Source organism: Gymnoscopelus braueri (genome assembly GCF_963280865.1).
Source record: "Gymnoscopelus braueri genome assembly, chromosome: 16".
NCBI lineage: Eukaryota > Metazoa > Chordata > Actinopteri > Myctophiformes > Myctophidae > Gymnoscopelus > Gymnoscopelus braueri.
The window spans coordinates 15,261,263-15,284,193 of NC_137616.1; the positions used below are offsets into that span (position 1 = coordinate 15,261,263).

Genomic DNA, 22,931 nt, shown 5'->3' on the forward strand with positions numbered 1-22,931 from the left:
TACAATGTTGAATATGTGTGAGTGTGACCCTACCATAGTATGCTGCAGGCCTGCAGCGTAGCATGGCATTGTTTTGACTAGCATGATGCTAGCTCTTTCACTTGCCCGGACACTCACAAACGGTAGCCTTTTTGGCTCATTGGTAGGTGGTAGTAAATCTTTGTCCACTTTAGCCTAATTAGAACAATTTTAATCGTAAGCTTAATCCATAACGGCTTATTTTTATTTATTTCTTCACCACAAAAGACACTAGTGTCCAATGCACACCAGGCTTCACGCACCATAATAATATTTAACTTTTTTTGTTTGTTCACTTCACAGCTGACCTTCCAGGCCCCCCCATCAACATTTTCCCATGAGGAAATGTGTTATTTTTGTATATGGCAAGCCACTATTGAGCTACAGTGAAACTCTATGCAAATCACACTGGCTGCTTTAACTTCCTGTTTCAAACCCCTGTCTGTCTTTCTCTCTGTTTGTCTTTCTGCTTGTGAGAATGAGTGCGTGTGCTCACACCGTGCTGCTTTATGGCCCATACACACTTCCTGCTCACGTTTCACTTTTATACTCGCATCCTGTCAGCGAAGACAACAGCTCTCTGAGTTTTGTGCGCAGCGGAGATTTCAGCCTGCACAACTGCCGCCTGCATGAGAAAATTGGTCTTCAGTATGAACTTGAGGTTTTTCAAGTTGACAGCATCACTGCCTGTTCTTTCATACACACAGCCAGGTAGCATGCTGCAATGTCAGAGCTGAATATGTTGCCATGAGTTTTGTGTCATTTGATAGTTTGAGTTCCCAAATATGCCAAAAATTACACTAGACAATAACGGTACAATAACTGTATTTTTAACTCACAACTTAATTCAAGGTCAATCTAACTTAATAGTGCACAAGCACTTAAAGATCTAGATAAGTGGTTGTATTGAAACCTGAGTTTGGTGTATGACAGCTTGCGTTCCTGAGAAACATGTACACCATATGTCCTTATCGATTAGTTCTTCTGATGGCCATGCAGACTCCTCTGAACAACAGATCTCTCTTGGTATAGTCTATTTCTGTACAATTGCCTGAAGCGGAGTTCTTTTGTAGGCCACAGGAAAGCCTTGGAAAATGGGCCACACTACACAAACGCAACGATACCGTTTCTTTTTCTTTTGGGATCCTTGCCCGACATTCTTTCCTCGTCACCTGCCAGACTGCTAAGTTGCCAAGGTCATGATGCAGAAGCAAAAGGTTCTGAAGGAGGAAGTTTGGATCAGTTAGGATCGACCGACATGACTTTTTCATGGCCGATATCATATGGATATATTGGTGATCAAAGAGGCCGATATCCGATATTAAGAGCCGATATGCATTTCAAGTTAAAATTTCATTTCATTCAAATTTCAACACAAAACAGAGCGTTCTTTTGTTTATTTTTAGATATTTTTGGGGGATTTTTCTGCCTTTATTGATAGGAGACTGACAGGAGATAGTAGACTGACAGGAAATGGGGGAGAGAGACATATATATATATATATGTGTGTGTGTGTGTGTGTGTGTGTGTGTGTGTGTGTGTGTGTGTGTGTGTGTGTATACATGTATACATATATACACATACATATATATATATATATATATATATATATATATATATATATACACATACATATGTACATATGTATATTATGTATGTATAATACACACATACACACACACAGTGTACACATATATATATATATACACCGTATATCTAGGTGTGCCCTGGGACCTTTTGGCTATGAAAGGTGTGCCCTTGCAGAAAAAAGGTTGGGAAACACTGCCCTAGTGGGTTTCCCCCATATTAGCAGATATGAGCCAATTAGCTGCTCTATGCTACCCTGCCTGTTGCTCTACATTTCACAGCTGGTAGAGTCGTCTCAGAGCCAACCTGTCCTTGAGCCACTGGCTGCTTGGCTTGACTGATTGTTTACGACTCAGCAGCAAACTCATTGATTTTAGCAGGTGCAGGATTTATTGGCGTTGTCGTTTTTTTGGGTCCATGACAAGCTAACAGTCTGTGAAGTGGAGAATATCCGAGCGATTTAAAAGGGAGAGCCGTCACACTCGAATGAAGAGTGTAACAATCCAGGAACCAGTGAAGGACCCATAACATCAACAGCTTTTTCAAAGCCGCGCAGTAACAATGTTGAAACTGATTTACAGTTGGGCTGTGTATGTGTATGACTGTAACAGATTGCGGTCTAGAGTTCCTGAAACCAACCCGCCCTATCTTTTTTAGAAGGAATATACGTATGCTCAGTTCCTTGTTTTCCTTCTGCTTGTGTTTTTCCTTTTGGGGTCAGACTGTCAGCAAAGTGACCAAGTAATGAACTGACAGACTCTTACGTAATACAAAAGGTTCATTCTCCAGAACTTGTCCAGAGTGCTCTTGAGCAGGAGATGGTGGGCCCTGTCCCCTACCCGTTCAACTTCACACATGTTAACCACTTAAAACCTATGTCAGGGGTCTTCAAGAGGGGGTCTGGGACCTACAACACAATCTTATGCAATATGTAGTGGGGGTCCCTGCTTCATCTTTCTCTCAGCTAAGGGGTCCTTGGCCTGAAAATGTTGAAGACCCATACCCTATGTACTTCATTGACCAGTGTCCCCAGTGGTCTGTACTAGGCCCCATCCCTTTTTCCCTTAGTTCTCTTTGCAGAAAATAGCTGATCTATAAGCAACGCATCACTTTGTGACGCATTGTGAGCTTGTAGATCTGCTATTTTTTGCCAATTGTTAACCCCTGCCCAAAATAAGGACGCTTAGGGTTCATGTGGTTAGAGAGCATCAGCCCAGTAGCTACTAGGTTTCAGGTAAATAGTAAGTAGTTATAGAACAGTAGGAGGAAACCAGTAGCCTCCAAGCATTATATTGCATGTGTTTATGTGGAGCTCGGTCATGCAAGGCATGCTGATTTAATAGCAGGGTTAACACCTGTCCTCGTATTGTCTTTAAAGGTCAGGTATTCAATTGTCTGCACTGATGATAGACAGGAAACATACTATACCTGTTAGGATAATGGTAAACACCCATTATGTAACAGGCCAACAATATATAAAAGGCCTGCTATATTAACAACCTAAACCCTATACTTCACTGACTGAGGTCCATGGTCCGCTCATTTTCTCACTCAACATCAAATCTCTTTGCCGAAAAATAGCCGATCTACAAGCTCACTCATTGTGAGGTTGTAGATCTGCTATTTTCTGTTAATTTTGCCTATTGTTGCGCCGGATGTTAGCCTATTATGACATGCCCAGAATAGGGGCGCTAAGGGTCCATGTGGTTAAGCCATTTAGCTTAATTTGGAATGCTCACTGTGACTGTGGTTGAGAATGATCATCTTGGTATGCAAAAAAAGGCACATCCAAACAGGCTCAGGTGCAGAACTAATAAGAGGGCATGACAAAATTGATAAAGTCAGTCCACCCTCTAGGAAACCCCCTTGATTCAATTTATTATCACCTACGTGTGACATTGGAGCTGTGTAGCTCTTAATTAGATAATTGAATATTTCGTAACTATGAAACACAAACGTAAAACGAAGAGAACTTGTTCCTTGAATCATTGACACTGTCAATTGATGGGGGCCCCCCATCAAACGTTTCTTTTAATGTATTTTGTAGTAACTACTGTTTGTGTAGCAGTGTACATTGCAGTATTGATACTTTTACTTAAGTAAAAAAATACTTTTTCCACCACTGAGCATAGCTGCTCTGAGCACAATCCATACACAGGAGAAGATTGGTGACTCATTCTGATATGAAAAATGTAGAAGATGCATTTGTATAATCTGTGCAAGAAAACATGTGTATACTATACAGTATCATTGCAGCTGTGAAAGATGTTTGGCCCTTGGCTCATTGTCGCCCTTGGTATGAGCATCATCAGATATTACCGCAGATTTAGCAGAAAGGCAGACATTTCTTTTTCCCAGGGTGCCCTGGCTCTGTATGTGGCACACCCCGCAGAGCCCTCGGCATTGGGCACACAGGAGGCTTTGTGGCGATTCATATGGGACTTCTGAACATAGCCTACTATTTGCTCTCAGCGAGTTACAGTATCTTTTGCAAATTGTTCATAGTTCCTGCATTGTGTGTGTGCTCTACAAGGGTCCCTGATAGAAGAGCTGTATGTATCATAAACCTTGTTGGTTTAGAACTTAAATCTAAAAACTAGATGCTTGTGTTTAGCCTACACGTTTCATATTTATATAGCCTACTAGTGTGTAGTTTGTGTGTTTGGGTAGCGGTGGATGCTTTTTCACCACTTGCTGTCAGATCATTGTTAGCATCAGTGAGCTTAGCATAGCAGCCTACACCCACGAGGGGAGAAGCCTGTGGTAGTGTGGAGATTTACATGCATGCACATTGCACACACGCACACGCAGAGGGAGTGATTTTACTCACATACATTTCTCTCTCTCTCTCACTCACACTCTCTCACACACACACACACACACAAAGTTGTTCACTCAGACAGACATGGTCCCCTTTGTATCTACAGTGCTTTTGACATGGCAGGGCTCTGCAGAACAGAAGTGGCATTGACGGAGCATTGCAGGAGGAATTCTACGCCTGGAGTCCCACGCTACGCCATAACGGCTAGTAGTAGCCCAAACGGCCACTCCTCCTCCCCCTCTGTCCTCTGAATTCCACACTCCCTCACTCTTTCTCTCTCGCTTTCTTTCTTACAGAAGTTCTGGGCTTCTTTTCAGTGTGCGTGGTTCTTTCGCGATCTTTTTAAAAGCTATAAGCAATGGCTCCCTCTCTCTGACACTCTAGCACTCTCACACATTCTCCCTCTTTCTTTCACACGTACAACTAACACACTCAGAAACACACTCCCCATTCACACACGTCTTTCAGAGTTGTTTACTACTGTGTGCCGGGGCCCCTCCCTCTGTCTCTTCTCCCTGTCTCTGCATCCCCCTCATCATGTCTCAGTAGAAAGAGTCCTCTTTAAGTCCGTTCCGCTGACCCGGAGGAGCCGGTGTTTGGGTGTCTGTGTTGATGAGGCCAGATGTGCAGAAGGGGATAGTAGTGATTTTGTAGTGGGGGCCCAGCCCAGCTGGCTCAAGCAGAGGACTGAAACGCCATCTGATCAGAGTTGAGAACACTGCGTGTGTTTGAGTGTGTGCATGATGTGTACAGTACACAGTGTTTGTTTAACTTTGAAAGTGTAAGAATGGATAGATTTTCTGTGTAAGTATGAATTATACATACATACACAGATACTTGCCATGGAAACAAGGCTCCAGCGTGGGTGTGTTCTAGTGAAAGGCGCGTAGACCACAGTGGGAAGTGTGGTTGTGTGTGTGCATCTGTTTCATGACAACAAAGTCCCTTTGGACAGACTGTATTCAGACAGGGTCTCAGGAGAGACTAATAGTGTGTGCAGCGTGTGTGCGTGTATGCAAGTCGATTCAGTGGAGTCAAGCGGGCTGCCATTGTGGTGGCACTGGGCAACCCCCTCCTCTTCCACCCTCTGCCCATATTAGGGCATAACTCCACCACAACCTCCCTCAAGCCCTTCTCGCCCCCACCCAATGTCACTTTTGCTCCAGTAAAGTGAGCCTGGGGGAGATGCAGCTCCCCTAACCCAGTTTGAAGGCCTGCTTCTGGGGCCAGTCAGAAACTCCATTTCACTTTCTCATTCTCGCTTTTTGCCTCGATCATTCTCTCTCTCTCTCTCTCTCTCTACCTCTTTTTCTCGCTATCTCTCTTGCCCTCTCTCTTGTGTTGTTTCTGTTGTGGTGGAACTGCTGGCATCTTGTTAATGAGGGTGCATTGTTAAGGGTTTGACTTGGGATAATATAGGCTTGGCTTGAGCTGTGTTGTGGTTGTTTGTGTATTTCACATGGTGGCCTTAATGACCACCGTCTCACTGCACATGCTGTTAACTCATGCTGACTACTCGTAGGCTTATGCATTGTTTTTTTATTAGCCTAGCTTTAAAAAAAATCCTGTTAACAGCCTGGCATGGAGGTCATGTCTGTGTGGGACTCTCTTCATTGCTGAGGCCAACAATCTGTCTATGCCAGTTACTGTGACATACCCTTCCCCTCCCTTCGCAGATGTTTTAAGCTTTGAAAAGAGCCCCAAGTTGCAGCCACTGTTTCCCCATTTACTTATTTAGATTGTGGCTCTAAAAGATACAAAGGCCGAATGCAATTTCACCATAATATTTGCTGTTTTGTGCAAATGGTTCAATGTGTAACAAATTGAATTACCTAGAGCAAATTTATGTAGTAAATGTCATACAAAGTAACCTCATACAAAATAAAGTCAATGCACTTCTCATTAAAAGAGAATTCAAAATGTATAGAGTTGTTAAAAAAAATTAATGAAAAGAATAGCTTTAATTTTAGTGATAGGATTTTGGAAATTAAGATCTGCATCTTTAAGAACGATGAACACACAGGTTTTTGACTGGCTCACTGGGTGAAACCAAATCACAATGATCTGGTCTTGTGCCTCTGATCCTTTGGTTTGGTTTGGTTTGGTCTGAAGTTGGTTGTCACTGTAGTTGTTAGTGAGGGTGTAATAAAAGCATGCTTAAGAGAAATGGGGGGAAAACACCAGACTGTAAGGAACCATTAACAATACAAAAGAATGAAATCCTTTGACGGTGGACCGTAATTTAGTTTGGGTTTGGGCACTCAGCGGCCATACTCCATACACTTTCCTGAGACCCACCACACAGCTAAGGCCTGGCTGGTGGTAGTTGTGGTGAACGATTTGTTTGCACTCACAGGGCCACTTTCCTTGAGACTCTCAAACAGAAGTTATTTTGGGTCATTTTGGTGTTGATTTTGGGCCTTGTGGTTTAAACAAAGTCTTTCTTTCTGTCTCTGTCTCAGTGGAAATGGGTTAACTGAAGTCTTCAGAGCTCTTGAGGTCAGCACAGTGTGTGTTTTTAGAGGCAGTTCTATTGTCAAAGGGGCTTGTACAGGTGTGAGCAGAAATCTATTACATTTCTGGTCCATATTTTGATCAGCACCATCATAATTGCTTGATCTGGAGTTTTCAAACGGCCCAGATACACACATTTGGTCACAAATACAACATCATTTAAGGGTGATATTTGTCTCTGCACATAATCCTTACAGGCTGGGGCGGCACCTGTCAGCAGGGAGTGTTGGTCGGGAGGAGCAGGAGGGAGCTGGTGACTCCTCCCGGTGGGGGCTCCTCACTGGTAGGTGCGCCATTAGGGTACAACGGCAACAACAACACACTGTGTGTGGGGAGGAATGAGCATCAGGAAAAATAATTGGCTACTCTAAGCAAAAAATTAAATAAATGTGTGCTTCCTCTGGTTGCCTCCATGGCTGTGTGTTAAGGGCTTATCAGACTAATCGATTTGGTTGATTATACTTAGTTATTTCTTTCACGTTGATGCATTAATATATAAAAAATATATAAAATGCATAAAAACATGCAATTCAAATCTAATGAAAAAATGTAATAATCTCTAAGAAAATAATCGATACTAGTTGCAGCCCTAATACTTATGTGTAAACAGTAACACCAGATGACTGGAAATAGCAGCACTCCATAAGATAAAAAAGCAGGACTAAAGCCATTTTCTTTTCAACGCGTTTGCATCATAATCATATGATGCTCTGACGAAGGCTCTATGCTGAAATGCATAAGCAGCCTGATCTAACAAAATAAAACAATTAAAATCCAAGCCAAGGTCTTGTTTGTATTTTTGGAGTGCCACTATTTCCACTGATCTGGTGTTTTTCTTTTATACCAGTTATACCAGTTTCATGTAGGATGTTCCATCCTACATGAAACCGAAAGACTGCACTTAAACTGGGACAATGATGACAGCCATAACACAACAAGCATGACATAGCCTGGTCTGTCTATAAAGCAGCTGTGGAATGTAGTGTCTCCAGACAGACTCTGGATCAGGGCTCAGGGCCATTCTTTCCTGTTTTCCTCGCATGTCAGCGTTCGAGTTTTGTCACTTGTGAATGGCAGTTTGCCACTCAAGTAAAAACGTTACACCCACTACAACAACAACGGTACAATTAATTGAACCAACCGAAGGGGGGCAGAGGGGGGTTGGTATGGGGTGGGTGGAGAAAGGAAAAGGAGAGAAGAATAGAGAGAGTGAAAAAAAAATATATAGGCTATTTATGTCGATAAATGAATGAGGGAAGAGTCTTGGGGATTATGAGAGAATGGCTGAACACGTCAGCCTTATGGATAGGTTTCCAATGGACGAACAAGCTGTGTTTGAAAACGAAACCATCGTGAAGTCATTATGGCTTCATCTAATACTGGAAATGACGGTATTCTTGATCTCAGAAGTCAGACCAAATCGATTGCAGTGTCAGCCTTTTTTTATAGCACAAATAGACAAATCATCACAATTCAGTTGAATGCTACAATTGTTTCACATCGAATGAAGTCCAGTATGACCAAAGCACAACAAACAAACCCCACAACTAAATTCCTGGCTACTTTAAGAGTTATGAGAAAATAATTGATCTTTTAACAACACTGATGAATGCCTTTTGATTTTCGTTGCAAAGTCTCTGTCTGCGCATTTTCATTTAAAAGTTGAACTGACGTCAGTCAGGCCTTTAACCCTGTCTCTCTCACAGCACAACAACCCTTCCTCATACTTTAACCCCGTCTCTCTCACAGCACAACAACCCTTCCTCATATACAGTATGAAGCATGACAGTTAACCACTTACAGTATGCCCTAGTTAGACTTTGTCATACAGCATTGTCGCGCTGCAAACTAGCTGTTCTACAACAAAGTCACGCAACGCATCGCGATTTGACATCATGAGTTTGTCGGTCTGCTATTATTGCTACGGCTGGTTAAAATTGAGGTCTCTTGTCTGAGGCATTCGTATAGTGAGAGATGAGACAGGAAATGAGTGTTTTTCTTTGGATGGCTCATGATAGTCGTTTTTCTTTTGTTTTTGCTGTGTTGTTCAGTTAGGTACCACTACAGTTTGAAGAGAAACTCAAATAGTCAGGTACCACTACAGTTTGAAGAGAAACTCAAATAGTCACCTGTCTGAGCAGATATAAACTGCAGACAGATACCAGACATCTCAGGATTCCGGAAGTTACGTTTGTGTGTGTGTGTGTGTGTGTGTGTGTGTGTGTGTGTGTGTGTGTGTGTGTGTGTGTGTGTGTGTGTGTGTGTGTGTGTGTGTGTGTGTGTGTGTGTGTGTGTGTGTGTGTGTGTGCTGGGCTTTTTTTTATCTGGGTCAAAGTGGGGACAATGAAGCAAGGTCAACTTTTTAAACACACACACACTCGTTTTTATATTTTATTCATTGGAATAGAATAACAGGGGGGAAAAAAATAATTGGGAACCTTTGCCCATTGCACTTTCCTGTTTTCACTAGACATTATGAATGAACTGAATCTAAATGAACTGAGTCGCCCCCCCCGCACACACACACCATCCCAGTCCCACCCTCCCCCTCTGTTCATTGGCGTGTTATGAATCCATCATCCATTCATCCATTCACTGTTGCCATGCAAACTAGAACAGGAAACGATGTTGCTGGAGTTAAGATTCTCTCTCTCTCTCTCTCTCTCTCAACCTCCCCCTCTCCAACACCCCCCCCCCCCCAACGGCCCATTGACCCTCCATCAGGGACTAAACCTCGGAGTGACCCCTCAGAGGGTGTCTGCTAAAGACAGTGCATGTTGATGTGGCTGCCTGTCACTTTACCTGTAATCTCTCAAGAGTCAAGACAGATTCAGAGCTCTGCCGATGGGTTCCCAGATCGCTTTACCTGAAGCGCCATCCATCTCTTTGTTCCTTGTCTACCTCTCTGCCACCCCTAAAATTTATTTTTCACTTTCCTTACCTTCCATTTATTACCCGTTTACTACAATGAAACAGACACACAGTCTTTCTTCTTTGCATGTATACATTACACACTTTAATCTGCACCTTAAGCCTGTTTTAAATGTACTGTAGTTGCACGCCATGTGTCCTGCACGACAAAAGCCAATCTACAAACTTACAACGTGTCACATCGCAACGTGTTGTGAGCTTGTAGATCTTCTATTTTCGGTGTGTGACACGCTGCACAACCAAGTATATAAATCAGGCTTTACTCGCGCATGGACACAAATTGACTTGTCCTTTATTTTTTACTCAGGCAAACAGTTTGGTCCACTTATTATGCACTGCACTGTTCTGTTCTGTACAAACACACACTATCCAGGAACCCTGTGTCAAAGTTAGCATCACATGGATACCCACCAACTCTCCTCGCGTGACCTGGAGTTCGCTGTCAAGAGTGCTTTTTATTTTTTCTTCCAACGTGGAAATGCTTGTTGATGTAAATAATTGATTTGCCGGTTGAATCCCTGGATGTCCATGAGGATACGTATGATATCTGTCACGCTATCCAGGTTTTACGAAGCCCAGCAGTGGAATGTCTGAGACTCTGAGCCTACAGGATCCTACAACGCTTACTGACCATGTAAACCACAACCTTCAGGGTGTTCTCGTTACGTTGTCCTATTTAAATAAAAGAAGAATAGTCTTTAACCACTTGAACCCTATATACTTCATCGTGCGACTAATAGGCGGCAAGGCAACTTTATTTATACAGCACCTTTCATACACCAAGGCAACTCAAAGTGCTTTACAGAATAAAAACAAATACAATCAGAGTACAAAAGTGCACTTAAATAGAGAATACAATAGATGCAATTAAAACAAGACCAGGAGACCTGGTTCTGCCAGACCCAAAATGAAGTCCTAGTATGTAACACACCTACAAACCACTTTATAACTGAAGTTCATGATGTCATGAATAGTTCGTGACGAAAGGGGACGTCACAAACTTTTTTTTGGCTGGGGCCGGAGGACAAATGACCCCTGCCCATGTATGGACGAAACAGATACAAAGCCTCATGTAAGCCCGACCCCTTGGGTCTGGCAATAAGATAAAGGAGCATATAAATTATAGCAAATACTCCCACCCTTGGTACAAGAAATAATAAGGTAATTCAATAATAATAAGGTAAATAGCCAATCTACAAGCTCACATTAAGTCCCATCACAACATGTAATGAGCCTGTAGGAACTGCTATTTACGCTATTTTTGACAATTTATGTCAATTATTTTAAAATGATTATTATTATTAATTATAAGATAAAGACATATTAAAAGCAGGTCGTGGAGGAAGATGTGTGTGAGTAGGATATGTGATTCGGGGGAGAGACGAGGACTTCTGTTTACCGGTAACATCATCAGCTTGGTTGAACACATGTGTTTCAACCTGTGCCAACTGTGAAAACAGTTGAATGTGAAGGGAATGCTGCTTACACTGCAGGTAAACTCACGATGAGGGACCAGATGAGAGAACCTCTACAATGTGCAGTCTTCCAGTCCATTTAACAGAGTGAACTCTGGGATTTGGAGTCTTTTGTGTTCCTGTGTAAACTCTGGATACAGACCATTGAGCGGGGCGATTTTCTGGCCCCTGTCAACATTAGTTGATGTGTATGTCTGTGCGTGTCTGTGTGTTCCTGACATAAGCCACATTTGGGAACTGATGTCGGCATGTCAAATTGGGGACAAAATTACTGTCCCCATTTAGATTTTACTGATGTTTCATTGGGTTGGGGTTGGGGTTAGGGTTATGGTAAGGGGATATGGAATGTCCTCAAAAGTTTGCAAACCAACGAGAGTGCGTGTCTACGAGAGAGAGAAAGAGGCATCACAGCCCTTTGCAATTTGTTGTGCAAGTTCCTATTTCAATGTAAAATTATATGTTTATGCATATATGCCTACGTAATGTGTACTGTATATAGCAGGCTACAGTATATGATGTAAGTACATAGAGGCTATACATAACATATATTATGTTCTAATAAATACAGTACATTTGGCAGAATTCATAAATATATTACACATGACATACACTCATAAATTATCATATCCATGTGGTGGAAGAAAACCCCCCGAACTTCACCACACACACACACACACACACACACACACACACACACACACACACACACACACACACACACACACACACACACACACACACACACACACACACACACACACACACATTCATCAGTCATGTCAGTCAGTGAAATGCTTTGTTCTCAGATTACATATGAGTCACATACTAAAGCTTCAGCGTGACAACATGAAGTGGAAGTGATATTCAGTGCTGTTTTCTTCCCAACTGTAATGTACTGAGTCACTGTAGATTCCATTTTTATGATATCAACTTTCATTTGTTCCTGATGGAGAGAGACCTCCCTTAGTTGTGCTTTTGTTTAGTTTTTTCCATGGCATATAGCATAGTGTTTGCTGCTGTTCACAGCCCTGAGAGCTGTCAGCAACTCCTCAGCATCTATCCAGTCAATATGTTGTTTTCCCCTGATGTCAGACAGCAGTCCATCACACACCTTTCACTCTTCTCGACAATCACTAGTACTGTGTGTGTGTGTGTGTGTGTGTCCACTCTTGTCAGCTGCATGCGGTTCCCCTGTCTTTTAACGGCCACGCCGGCTGTCACCATGGCAACAGTTAGCGCCCAGACGGGAGCCGCCTGCAGGCGTGTGTGTGTGTGCACCCATATGTTGCTGTGAGTTTTTCTGTCTGCCTGCTGCATATGGTGTGTGCTGTGTGTACATCTGTCTGTTAGTGTGTGTGTGAACTGATGCCCCAGAATGTTGTCTCTGCTCTGTGGCCTTCTGTCTATAATTCATGACCACAAGGAGCTCACCGTTGGAGTCAAAAGGTCATGGTGACAGTTTTACACAGAACAGCCAACTAATAGCCAGTGTTCTGCTTTATTTAGCATGATAGTACAGACAGCGGAGAGACAGACAGGGAGACTGTATCAGTACTCTGGCTTGTAATTGATTCCCGAGTTCCTATTTTAAATTATTTGCACGGAAATGAAAGCAGGCTCCAGTGCAGCGTTATCAGCTTGTAATCGCTGCACGGTTATGTTTGTCTTTAAGTTATCAGTAGTTTTGTTTGACATGTGTGAAGATAAGGAACCATGCCTAAGCCTTCTGCTTTTTCTGGTGTATCTTGTTTCCTCTTTTTTTTAATATACTGTGCATGACACCACCAATAACTACTGTAAAATTTGTTGTAAATGTCTGCTTCTGATGGAATGACGGACTGTTTGCAGAGACTCAGAGGAAGGAAATTGTTATTACCATGATGGAAAGGCAAGGTCAAGAAACAGAAAATTCTCAGCTGTAAAGTAGAGTATACAGTATGTGGACCTATAGACAGGGTTAAACATGCAATAACAGTGACAAGAAGACATTCATATTATGATATATGGACCAATCCATTGTCCATTCCCACACATTTCATACAGTACATATTTATATCTGCTGCTAAACGATGTCTCTTACTTGCACAAGAGATTGATGTACTCTGCTTTATTTCTGTATGTATATTTGATATTATTCTTTTCCTTTTCTTTTCCTTTTATGATTATCAATATATTATTCTTTTCCTATTCTTTTCCTTTTATGATTATCAATTTTGTAATTGCAGTTTGTGGGAAATTCACTCACTCTCTTACTGAAGTTGCGGAGTTGGTCTTCACAAAAATGCATGCATTAATAACGGAACTAGATTTTTTGATTTTTTTTTTACCACTTAACAACTCATTCAGTGCCACTGGCCAAAATTAATTGTAAAAAAGTGCCATTCAGTGCCACAGCCAAAATTCATTGTAAAAAAAAAGTGCTTAGGAGCCGAGATACAGCCTTTTTCAGTAAGAAGTTAAACAAGAAGTGAATGGAGCAGAACATTTTCAAATCATCATATCTTGTTTTTTTTTTACGGTTTTAACGTCCTGTGGCACAGGGCTTATTACATAGGACGTATTTTACGTCCAGTGGCACTAAATGAGTCCCCATCATCCGTATTGTGGAGAAAGCTTTTGCAGAAAATAGCAGATTGACAAGCTCACAACAAGCTCACAACAAGCTTTGTGAGCTTGTCGATTGGCATCGACAAGCTCAACATAGCGCAGCACCGAGTGCAGCGCTATGAGCTTGTAGATCTGCTATTTTTGAAAATTTGTGAATCTTTGAATTTATATATATATTTAAAGCGAACATTTGTAACTCAAATCTTTGCTTCTGGGGGTCCCTGGAACAAAATATTTCACAAATGTTCGCTTTAAAAAATGTATAGGTATTCAAAGATTTGCTAAAATTTTCAAGATTTTTCAAAAATAACCAAATAAATCTAAAATGACAGAGATGCGTTCCTGGATTGAACGGGTTAAGTGCTGACAGCAATTTAGCCTACTCGGCAAAACAAGTCACCGCTGAACATAAAATACCCATATTATTGTGTGTTGTCGCGGAGGGGGGTCACTGGAAAATTCCACTGGCACTGGGTTGGAGGAGGCTCCTGAAAAAAAAACATGTTTATTTTTTCAGATTATACACACATCTCCCTTCCTGGTTCCACTACCTGCTGGGCCCGACTGAATGATTTACTGACTGACTGACTGTTTGGCCAACTACCTTACCTCGTTTCACCAACTAGCTGGTTTTGGTTTTGGTTAGACTGGCTAATTGCTGGCTTTACAGTAGAGTAAAAATGTACCATCACAGGGCCAGGTTTTTTTTTTACACTCTGTGTTAAATTAACATTCAGGATTTTACTGTGCGAGAGTGATTGTTGGCTTTGCTAATGGCCATTTGTTTGCCTGGCTGGTTTTCTGCTTGGCTGATTGGCTGCCGCCTGGGCTAATTGAATTACTTGAACAGCTATTTACTTATTTGCCACGCTGGCTGCTTCATGGTTTCTGACCGACTGACTGACTTACTAACATCGAAAATCCATCAACATTCCTCTTGAGAGAGGCAGGAGAAACAAGAGAGGGAGTGAAAATGGAGAGATGAAAGACCAGAGTAAAGAATGGGTAAAGAGGGAGAGAGAGAGAGAGACAAGTTGGCGGTTTGGCTGGTGCAGTGTGTGTTAGGATGAGGTGTCAGTTATCATCAGACAATGGTCTGTGCTCTACACATGGTGTTTTGGCACGTGCATGCGTGTGCGTGCAGCACTCTCACTATCGGCTGTGTCTAATGGAGCTCAGAAGGACACAGGAGGTGTGTGTGTGTGAGGTGGAGGAGAGGTCCACTGTGTCGGCCCGTTGGGGGAAATGCCACACACACCACCACCACCATGCCCTTATAAGGATGTCTGCTTCAACCCAGCCTATCCCTCCAAGTCCTCTATCCATCTATCCATCCATCCATCCATCCGTTCATCATCCATCCATCCCACTTCGTTCACTTGATCTGTTACCATGCAGGTTGCCGGGAGGAGGGGTGAAGACTATTCACTGTGACAGATGGGGGGCAAGGCAGTAGTAGTAGCAGGCAGCTGTGTGTGTGTGTCTGTTTTCTCTCACGTGATAGAGGTGTGTGTGTGTGTGTGTGTGTGTGTGTGTGTGTGTGTGTGTTGGTAGCACGTGGAGGGAGAGAAAAAGCAAGCTGTTGCTAGTCTTAATGTACTATAACTAACTGGTGTGGCTGCACTGAAACATCACACAGTGAGTACTTTTCATGTGTGTGTGTGTGTGTGTACACTAATAGAGCTGTGTGTGTGTGGGGTGCACTGGTCCAGTACAGTTTTTGTTCAGTATGTGTTGAGCTTGACGTTACAAATTGCCACGTGTGTGCAACAAGGTACAGTGAGGATTAGGAATGCTTACCATAGCGTGAGTGAACATGCATTTTCTGCATGCGTACAATCCGTACATGCACATGTGGGTGTAGCTACCACTTCAACTCCAACCATGTGTCTGTCTTAACATTTTTCACAATTTTTAGTAAGGATCTAATATAAAGCGGCATGAAATCCTTTGTTTGGGGATTTTCCGCAAATGATCTTGTGACCCACTTTTGCATCCTGAAAACAGGCTTTGAAACACCACAAAAAGAGCTCATTTACAGTCTGCCTACGGGTTTTGCCTGCTCTGAGGACCTGCAGTCATTTACTTTCATTATCCAATCTAGTCCTTTTTAACCCATTAAGATCGGGAACGCATCTGTGTCATTTTTATGTATTTATTTCTGTGCCGTGCTACGAGCTTGTAGATCTGCTATTTTTGAAGAAAAAAAAAACATTTGTGCACATCTTTCAATAACTCAAATCTTTGCTTTTGGAGGTCCCTGGAACAAAATATAGCGAAGTGTTCGCTTTGAAAAATATATATTCAAACATTTGCTAAAATGTTCACGATTTTAAAAATTGCAGATCTACAAGCTCATAGCGCGGCTATTTTTTGAATAGCCGCGCTATGAGCAAAAAAGAAAACCAAAAAATGACCGATGCTTTCCCGGTCTTAATGGGTTAACATAGACAAGGCAGTCCAATGCTTATCTTTTCTAAAGTATTTTGCCTGTAGCTCAACTTTTGTTTACCAAAGTGAAATATTCCCTGTGTGTGAAATACAGTACGGGGAAATGTCCATGACGATGAATTTGTCTGAAACGCATAATCCATATGAATTTCTCTTGTATCCTGCTGTAGAAAATGAGAGTGCATCCTAGTGATGGTTGGCAGGTGTAATGTGTCACATGACATTTAATACTCAGCTAAACAGGCAGATGAGCAGCTTAATCAGCAAGTAGACCTGGAATACAACAGACCATGAAGCAAGTTTCACAGTTCAATAATTCATCAGTGTGTGTGCGTGCGTGTGTGTGTAAGACACGACGTACGTGTGTCTTTTTGTGTTTGCCTGTTTATGTTGGATAGCAGGTGGGTTGAGTGTATGTGTGCAACTGAAGAGAAAGGGGAAGCTAAATCGATACGGCAATATATCGTATTCATTGCTGATACGCGTATCCATACGGAAGCTATAAAAGTTGAGTTGCAATAAAAGAAAAAAAAACAATATATATATAGATATATATTTTATTTTAATTCTAAGATCTCTGTGGGCCTGAGGTGTAAGTATTTTAATTTGTGCAAACGTGAAGCTTTGACTTTGCTGTTATAGAGAATAATAAAGAAGAGCTTTTGTAGTAAATTCAGTAGGACAAGGTCATTATTCAAAATCAACGTGTGTCGCGATACGTATCGTACCGTGGCCTCTGTATTGTGATACGTATCGTATCGTGAGGTTATAGGCAATACCCAGACCTAACAAACACACACACACACACAGAGTAAGGTGCGTGCTTGGTTAAAACTGTGTTAACATTGGTGGCATCCCTATTTTGGGCATGTCCTTATAGGTCACACTTTCAAAAATTACATATTTCAAGGATCTTCAACCCCCCCGCCCCCCGCATTGTGATATTGCAGATCTGTTATTTTAGTTTTTTTGCCTAGGGCTTAAGTGGTTAAGTATGTAGGCCAGACCAGGCTTACATTTGTGTGTTTTGAAAACAACCGTGGCGTGTGCACGGTTTTGTTCTGTTTTGGTATCCGTGACATTCATGACATGGCAATGTAAATAAAGTGTCTCTTGCTTCTCCTTCACTCGTTCTTACCGTCTCTCTTTCACTTTTTCACGATGCCCATCTCTCTTTTATTTTTCAGAAACAAAGCAAGCGGATGATATAGACAGCATCCCAGGCTCCTCCACCAGAGAAGGTACATGATGCATCACACACACACACACACACACACACACACACACACACACACACACACACACACACACACACACACACACACACACACACACACACACACACACACACACACACACACACACACACACACACACACTCGGCTGCTGTGTTAAGTGGTCAGATGGGTGGGCCACGTGCATTTTCAGAGCATGTGTATTTTAATGGTCAATCAATCGGTTATGTTCTGGCTTGGATCGATGGAACCAACGAAGTATGTTTTAAGTTCTTATCTTTTGGTATCACTATGAAAACAAATTTTCCCAAGGTTTTTATAGAAAAAAATACTTAACATAATGTAATTTTTTTTTTTATATATGTTATATTATCATTTAAATCTTAGAATTGTGTTCATTATCTGGACCACAGGTTGAGAACCACTGCATTAGAGCAAGTTCAGTGACGCCTGAGCAAAGCCACACTCTATTGTGCAGAACAGAACAGGCAACAGTGCTGCGGTATAAATGATTACAGGCTGGGATTAGCCTGCACTTATTTTAAAACCCCACACTTTCACTCTCTGTGGCTACGAGGAGTGAGTGATGGTGACTATTAAGGAGGAATGGCGTTTTAAATTGAAAATTGTAATGCAAACTTGACCCCTGCGATGCGGAGCAGGAGGAGAGGCCAGACAGTATTTGTGAACACATCTGTCTTCCTAAGGCCTGACATGTTGTTTAACCCATTCAATCCGATAACGCATCTACAAATGTCTTCTAAATCATAACAGTTTTCTGAAACACTTATCTTGCTATCGGTGGTTCTCAAACTTTTTCATGTCAAAGACCCCCAAAATTCCAGGGACCCCCAGAAGCAAAGATTTGAGTTACAAATGTTCGCTTTAAAAAAAAATGTATTCAAAGATTTGCACAAATATTCAAGATTTTTCAAAAAATAGCAGATCTACAAACTCATAGCGCGGCACTCGGTGCCGCGCTATGAGCTTGTATATCTGCTATTTTTGGAATAGCCAAAGTATAAAATAATGGCTATAGCTAACATCTAAAATGACACGGTCAGATGCGTTCTCGGATTGAATGGGTCTGATTTTATAGTTATTTGCGCACCGAACATGGCAGACGTTAGTGGTACCGGAAGGAGCTGCTCTGTAGAAAATATAGAGCAAAAGTGTCAGTTTGGTGCCCATTGACGGTGTAGACATTAAGAGCACCACCTTCAGACCCATACTGTTACCGTAATTACTGTAATGACCTTAGCTGGCTTAGATCAACTTTCACCACAATCTGCCCCCCAGCATTCACACCTTTTAATACGATGACACTCTACAAAGGTGTGCATAATGCCTGCTTTTATTTTTTGATTAAAATATATATCTTTTTTTTATAATGGAGCAATGATTACACTTTTTGCTCACAACTGATCAACTATTGTGCACCATAAAAATAATAATGTATCCATTTGTAACTCATGAACGTGTACAAATGTAAACAAATGGACCATTACAGTTCCATTTGGGTACATTCAAGATTTCACTGTGTACCTATTTTTCTTTTTCTTTTCTTTTTTTTCTCCAGAGCAACGTCTGGAGTATCAAATATTAGTTATCCAATAAAATATCCTGTTCACAATTTGGCTGTTAAATCAACAGCCAGGGAAATAACCACGATTAAAATTGCCACACTGTGGCTGCCAGTCGACAGGCCAGTTTTTGATTTCTGCATTTGTCTTTTGAATAGTAGGCAACATAATGCTAATATATTGAATACAAATTTTCTGCATGTTATGACGAGGACGTTTGGAGATGCATGCCTTCTCTCAGCTGTATGAAATATGCACCCACTGAATTCCACCATTCAATCAAAATCTCATTTGGCCCGTTTGCCACCGCTCGAGTCCCAACAGAGGTTGTTTTAAACTTCCCCGGACGCCAGGAAAAAAAGCTGTTCAAGCAACTCTGCTGATTTGCAGTTATAATTGCACGGCACTCGCTTTAATTACAAAGCACACGGGGCTCGCGATGGTAGCTCTGTCTCTCAGGCACTGTTTTCCTGCTAGACGGAGGAAGGACGGAGGAAGCCATTTCAAATGGAGGTAAACTGAGGACAAGGCAGGGCTGAGCAGAGCAGAGGTCAGTCTAGGTCCGGGGTAGGTCACACGGCAGGGGGGGGGGGGGTGCCGGCATGTCCAGCCAGAAGCACAGGTGCATGGAGACAGCGAGCTTGGATTTCAAAGCGTTTAGGGAGCCTGCAGGGACTTGAGGCTTCTACAGCAGGTTTCAAAACAACACCTGGGTCAATATGAAAGCTTTTCTGTCCTTTTTGTTTAGCCCAACTTTAACCACTTCAACTCCAGTCTCCATATTCTGGGGTGAACATTAGCCAAAAATAGCCGATCTACAAGCTCACAACGAGACACATTGTGAGCTTGTGGATCCACTATTTTTGGCCATGATATTTGGTGTAGACAGAGAAACAGACTTGAGTTACAAATGTACTTGGACCACTTCTTTCCAAGAGTAGAGGGTTTAAATGATGAACCACTTATGCCCTATATAGTTTGTGTGATGAATAGTGAAAATAGGTGATCTATAAGCTCACAACACGTTACAATGCACTGTGAGCTTTTGTAGATCAGCTATTTTCGAAAATGTTTGAAATTGTTCGCCTATAATAGCATGCCCAAAATAGCGTTGAAAGTGATTAAAACCACAAGTTGGTTGTTATGTGAATTGTGACATACAGCAGGCCTGAAATCAGCAGTAGTGGACCTTATTATCATGGCGTGTGAGAGGAATACAGACCTTTGATTATGATGCATTCACAGTGGCATGTTTTATCCAAGTAGTATGGGAAAACAATGCCTGGATTGTTAGAAACTCTTCCTACTTACAAATCTGTCCCCCATACTTCTGAACCTTATGACATCACCGTCCACTCCTCATTCCCACTTCCTGATCCTGGTATACACTACATCCGCTCCTGGTTTTCGCGTTCCCCTGAATATAATGCATATTATGTACTTGTAGCTTGTTTGGTTTGGAGGCCCGCCTGGGAAAGCGTGTTTTTTTTCCTCTCACTCACTCTCTCTTTTTTTATCTCCGTCTCGGCTTCACGAGAGACAGGAAATAGTAACGTAAGCTCAAGCTGACCCCCCAAAAACAAGGAGTGGACTGTGACATCACTGGATTTTGTCTCCAGAAGCTTGAACTTTGTGATCCGTACGCATTGGTTGTGTTTCATGCACTGCTCGGAATGAAACAAGCTCAGATTAGACATGGGTTTAATCGCAAGTTAATCAAACTAATACAGTAAATGTAATCCATTAAAAAATATATAAAAAATATTTTTATTTTATTTTTTAATCACTTACAGTATAGCCCAGGCCAGCATGCCTATTCTGGGGGGAACGCGCTTTGAGCTTGTAGATCGGCTATATTTATGGCAAAGAGATTTGGTATAGACTGAAAAAAATGGAGGGTTTAAGTGGTTAAATACAATCGCAAAAGTACAGGAAATAGCAGATCAGCAAGCTCACAACACGTCGCTATGCGTTGGGAGCTTGTTGATCTGCTATTGGTTGTATGCTGAAGTATAAAATAGAGTTTTACGTGATTAATCATGTTCATCAGTTTAGTCAATTGTAAAAACAAATCGATTGGATTTTTTTAAATCAAAAAAGTAAAATAATGAGGTGCTCGGGTGGCCTACAACCTCCGCCGCGGAGGTTGTGGGTTCGAATCCACCGTGGTGCATCCGGCTTCGTGGAGCGTCTATATACGAAGACAATTGGCCCGTGTTTGGGGGAGGGAAAGGGTGATATCACTGCAGTGAGGAGCAGGACGAAGGCTCTACGTTCTCCCGGTAGGGGCTCCTCACTGGCAAGTGAGTCAGTAGGGTACTGAGGCTAGTAGGATACAACAACAGTGACAACACACACATCTGTGTGGGGAGGAATCAATTGGCATAACAACTAAATTGGGGAGAAAAAGGGTAAAAATAAATGTAAAAAAAATAATGAATTGTTGCAGCCCTAGATCAGACTGATTGTAGATAATAATCATATTGTACCACAACTCTGTCAAACTCTTTGTTTTCCCCGTCCAGGAGCATCCCTGAATGTTTGACACCTGTTACATCAGTTTGAAACGAGCATGGTTGGTTTTTGTCTTGGACCAGCTGCTGTAGAAATCCTCAGTGTTTCATCCTGTGGTCGGGTAGGACCACTACTGGTTGACAGACAGAAGTTATTGCATGAAACTCAATGCGTAATATCTCCCCTACCCTAACAGGCTTTTTGTCTGAGTTTGCCCAGTTTAATTCTTTTAGCTTGTGTGGGAGACCCAGGTTCTAGTCCCGTACGGGACTTAATCAATCTTACGGAGTGCAGCTTTAATTGAACTCCTGAGTGTACAAATGTGGTTTGTTGACAAACGAATGGTTGACAAACACATCTGGTTACATTGTAGTGTACAAATGTGTGTACAAATGTGGTTAAGGTTGACAAACAAATGTGGTTAACTTTCTACACTCTCAGAGTTTCAAATGGATAAATTATTACTGAGGATTTTATTGTCTACTGTACTGTTGCATAATGCATACTGTACATTCTACATTCTGTAGAGATGCAGAGTCATCGTTTCTTTTCCTTTGTACCTTCATCTCTGTCCCATCTCTCGGCTCCTGTAATGGCCTAATTTCCGCCTGGAGATCAATATAAGTTTTATCTTATCTTACTCAGCAGGCGGGGAGGGGTGGGGAGGTCGGCACAGTCTAGTTTGATTTCATTAGTATCGGTTTCAATACAGTAGATGTGTCACTTGATCTTAATGCTCAGTCTTGATGCTGACTTATTTTTTGCCTTACCAAGACCACACTAGGGGTGTGGATGAGTTAGTGTTAACATGTGCATAGTTATCTGCTTCTATAGAGGTAGCCACTAGCTATATTAGAGTTTTTAATCTCAAATGGTACCTGAAAGTAACAACAACTTAGCTTGGCAGGTGCCCAAGACAAATTAGATTGAAACACGATTGTAGAGAAACACTGGCCTACTGTATATTTATTCCTAGCCGTGGGTGTTATGTTTAACAATAATTGAGCTTGTAGTCGTCTGCACAGCACATGCCCCAACACGGCCACACTGGTGCCTGTGTAACTGCCTTGGTATTGGTTGTGGACTGTGTGAACGGCCTGTGGTATAACACTACCCCCTTGTGGTCAAATAAAATACTTCGACAGAAAGATGATGAATGGTTATAAATGGGTGTGTATTTTTGGGTCGGTGACGT

The 22,931-nt window shown here is 41.9% G+C and overlaps 1 protein-coding gene across 2 annotated transcripts in view; it reads left to right on the plus strand.

The window, feature by feature from the left end:
• The window catches only part of fam49a (family with sequence similarity 49 member A), a 46,589-nt gene that overhangs the window by 5,468 nt on the left and 18,190 nt on the right, over positions 1-22,931 (plus strand). For both annotated transcript variants that reach the window (XM_080453938.1, XM_080453937.1), the window contains exon 2: positions 17,592-17,645. The gene's annotated coding sequence lies outside the window, so the exon portion shown is untranslated. The remainder of the gene's footprint in view (positions 1-17,591; positions 17,646-22,931) is intronic.